The sequence below is a fragment of the Pteropus vampyrus genome, unplaced genomic scaffold (genome assembly GCF_000151845.1).
Source record: "Pteropus vampyrus isolate Shadow unplaced genomic scaffold, Pvam_2.0 Scaffold19, whole genome shotgun sequence".
Taxonomy (NCBI): Eukaryota; Metazoa; Chordata; class Mammalia; order Chiroptera; family Pteropodidae; genus Pteropus; species Pteropus vampyrus.
This window is the reverse complement of record NW_011888800.1, coordinates 8104594-8108859: the sequence shown is the minus strand read 5'-3', so window position 1 is coordinate 8108859 and position 4266 is coordinate 8104594. Positions and strand designations below refer to the sequence as shown.

The 4266-nt window shown below is 37.3% G+C and overlaps 1 protein-coding gene across 8 annotated transcripts in view; it reads right to left on the bottom strand.

Moving 5' to 3' along the window:
- The window catches only part of STARD9 (StAR related lipid transfer domain containing 9), a 104834-nt gene that overhangs the window by 77173 nt on the left and 23395 nt on the right, over positions 1-4266 (bottom strand). Inside the window, exon 2 of one of the 8 annotated variants that reach the window (XM_023527784.1) lies at positions 3351-3420. The exons of the other annotated variants lie outside the window; for them this stretch is intronic. The gene's annotated coding sequence lies outside the window, so the exon portion shown is untranslated. The remainder of the gene's footprint in view (positions 1-3350; positions 3421-4266) is intronic. 8 annotated transcript variants of the gene reach the window in all.

Below are 4266 nucleotides of genomic sequence, written 5' to 3'. Positions count from 1 at the left end.
AGGAAAGAACATCACACATCTAAGGCTGCAGCTGTGACATGGCACCCGCACAACATGCGGTATGCACTCAGTTAACACTGACTGAATAAATGAATACATAATCTACAGATTGAGTCCAGAATACGTACAATAAATGTGTGCTGAATAAAATTAAATGATGACCGTTCTCTAGGTCTCCCTTAAATTCTGCCTGCATTAATTCTGCATATTTGATCTTTAACTAAGATGAACATCACCAGATGAGTATCTTCCACATAGCACTGTTTTCCTATTTTTTTAATGTGTTCATGAGGGCTCTTTACACTTTCTCTAATGGGTCCTGTCAGGCAGCATGCTGAGAGGCAGTCAAATAGGACAAAGCTTCTTCAAGCTGTTTAAGCTGCTAATATTTTTATATTAGAAGACAACAAGACTAGATGATGAAGTTTCTGTTTTTAACTCTCATTCCTGCCTAAGTGGAAAAAGTTTTCCTATAACCATGCTGCTAGGAGCAAATTTCCTGTCATTTAATATTGTTTAGTCTGAATGGGTCTCTAGAGACCAATCTTAATGCTGGAAGAGCAAATGAGCTAAGCCCCCAAGAAAGTTCTAGTTGCACAGTTGGGTTTCACCGGCCCAGCTCAAGCCCATATCATTCTCAGCATCCAAGGTCTAGTTAAAAAGATTAGTTTTTGTGTTAATCTGAATAGCATCTGTCACATGCATACCATTGGCAGAGGTCTTCCTCCCTCAAGCCACACCTCCCTTCTCCAGCCCTGAAAACTAGTTTGCAAAAGAGAAAGCAGTATGTTAGAATCACAAGATCTCTAACCACACTGGTTTTGTGGCACTTCTTGTGCCCCAGTCCCTCATGTGAAGTCACTTCAACCATATAGAAAAAGCATGACTCCAGCTTTATCCAATAGCCCTGGGAAAAAGGCGCTTCTTAGGGTTGTCAAAGTCACTTACCAAAGTGCATGCACAAAATAAAATAAAATAAAATAAAATAATAAGCTGATAGAAAAGAGATCTGACAGTGGTGGGTACATAGCTCAATTACCTGCTGGTGACAACCAAAAGGTGTACTTACAAAAACCTAGACAGTCACTCAGGAACTTGGGACTGATTTTCAATGAAGCATAGTTAATAAGCCTTTAAAAATCCTAACAGAGCTGACAAATACCTAAAAGATTCATTTCTCTGGTGTACAAATGCTTCTATGTGTAAGATATTGAGCAGACGTTTATCTTTACTTGGAAATTAAAGCTGGTGTAATTTAGAATAAACCTAGAAAACAATGTAGGATTTCATTTAACTCAAAAATTTCATTTAACTCAAAAACTTATATTAAGATTCTTCTGGATTTAATCTAGAGGTCCTGCATTAATTCTTTTCCTCCCCAACATGAAACTTGACACCTTAAGGTACTTCACAGATGAGAAAAGACCTACTCAGAAAAAGAGGTACTGAGGAATGCTGAGTTGTGCTGGGAAGAAAAAGGAGCACACTGGCTGGCACGGTTAGTGCACAGATCCCAGATTCATTCCTGGGCACCTCTGGTTACATTTCATCACTTTAAAGGCCACTTCAAATCCTGGCCCCTGGGTCAGATGAAATGAAGCATACATTTGCTGTGAAGTGTGAATTATTTTTGCTGTCTCAGAGAAAGTTTGGGTCAATTAGGGCTATGCATAGGATTAGAACAAAACACCCTGACTGTACCAGATAAACAGATAAGCACTTGCTTCAGGTACAAAACTAAAATTAGGTGGTGTTCTTCATATCTCAGAGAGAGGCATCAATAGGGAGGCTTGAAAACCCATGTTCCTTATTCATGATTCCTGAGTCCTTTTCTATAGTAAACACAAAGCTTAACAGTCCAAATTTTTCTAAATATCAGCTAATTCACACCATACTTCAAATATGGGAGACAAGCATATAGTCAGGAGGAGTTAGTTAGCTCACATAGCAGGGAGTAGTGGAAAGAGCAGGGGCTTTGGAAGTAGCAGATCTGGGTTTCAGTCTGAGCTCTACCTCTTACTAGTGTGGCTGTGGACAAGTTCTCTAACCTCTCTGAGCTTCAATTTTGCTGTTTTTTTAATTTTTAAAAAATTGTTTATTTTTTAAATTCTTTTAATTGAAGAAATGATTTTCAATTTTTTCCCCTATCTATATTCCTCCTCTCTCCTCCCCACTACCCTCTGGTAATCACTAGTCTATTGTCCATGTCCACGAGTCTCTGTCCTGTTCATGAGCCTCAATTTTCATGTCTGTACAATAGAGATGATAATAACTTGCTTCACAGGGTTGTTGTGAAGGATAAGTGAGATAAGTCAGGTACTCAGTTCAGTAGCTAGAAATAAGTAGGTTCTCAAAAAGTGGCATTTTCTTTTCTTATTTCCCACTTAAGTGAGTTGGTCATTAGAACATTTTTCCAAACTCTTGAAATCAAATCTCTAAACTACATGAGGATATTTCCAGATGCTTATGAAGGTGAAAGTTGCTCCTATTTCTTTAAAATCTCTGATGTGGAAAAAAAAGAAAAGCAGTATCAGCCAGAGACCACCACATATTTGAGCTTTAAACCACAACACCACCACAAATGAGATGGTGTCTGATTAACTTGGGAGAAATAGTAAAGAAAAAAAGTAATTGAGAGTTTCCACTCCTGTCAGATCTCTTCTTTTCCTGGCAGAACCACTCTACCAACTGCATGGTAACCGTATTAATGCTTCCTCTTATATCAATTCAGCACATAAAGCATTTGTATTTTGTCTAACTAACATCAGAGATAAAAGTTGAGCAATGAAATAACTAACAAAGGAATAATCCCCCACTTCTAGAAAGAGAAGCAAGGAACCTGAGTGTATTCTTCTATATACCTCTTCCACTCCAGGGGACCACAGATAAGGGGCTATTTGTATACAGATGATCTTATGAGTGAGTCCATCCATCTCTGCCCTAAAATCAACTCCCCAAGGGCTCTGCCTTTTCCAACATCTACACAAACTGGGGGATGCCTGGGCACATCTGGTCAACATTTGATTTCAGGCTTCTATTATATTCAGTCTGTGGGGGTAAGTGAATCTATAAATAGCTCATGCTCCTCAGCCTCACACTTGAAAAATGAGAAGCCATCAACTCTGCCTTTCCTGCAGAGAAGAGAGGTTTTCACTGAACCCAGCTCCCTCCATAATGATCATGCATCAAGGTAATATGCTAAGTAGCCAGCCTCAATCACATGATTCATACACCTATTTTAGTGTCAGACTAAATGGTATCTAGAATAAAACTCAGGAGTAACCTCCAAGTTAAGATTAGTGAATGATTCATATAATGCTTTCAGAAGTTTGATCTTTTTGGAAACTCACCTAGCTATGTGGTTACATCTATGTATGTGAAGCACCACCTTCAAGTCTTAAGGAGATACATCTTTCCTGCCTTTGGAAGAGAAAAACAGATTTAAATCTTATTTAAATCAAGTTGTGAAGGAGAATTTTTGATAATCTCTCCTCTTCACCCCCAACAAAAACACCTACCTCCCTCCTCAAGTTTTTTCAAATGCTTGATTAAAATATTATTATAGTATTTGTGACATTGTGAAGTAATTATCTCTTTATGTATCTGTCTCCCTCAAGAACTATGAGTTTTTAATGAGTAAGGATGAACAAGGTAAAATAATCACATATTATATGACCTTAATGAACTTTCACAAATGAAAGAAACATCAAATTTAATGTTGATTTAAGGGAGAGGTGAGAAAAAAGATGGCCAACCAAGTAGAAGTAGACAAAGATATAAACAGATTATTTCCTCTTTATCCCCATATCTGCTCAGAATTCTAAAAAGGCTATTCTTGGTACATTTCACTAGTGAAGCCATCTGGTCCTGAACTTTTACTTTTGGGGAAGTTTTTGATGATTGTTTCAACTTCCTTTCTGTTGATCAGTCTATTAGATTTACCAGTTCTTTGTAATTCATTGCAAAAGAATGAAACTAGACTGCTATCTGTAACCATATACCAAAATTAACTCAAATGGATCAAAGACCTAAATATAAGACCTGAAACAATAAATTGCATAGAAGAAAACATAGATACTAAACTCATGAACTTTGGATTTAAAGAGTATTTTATGAATTTGACCTCAAAGGCAAGGGAAGTAAAAGCAAAAATAAACAAATAGGACTATATTAAACTAAAAAGTTTCTGCACAGCAAAAGAAACTATCGACAAAATAAAGAGGCAACTAACTGAATGGGAGAAGATATTTGCAAACAACCCCTCCG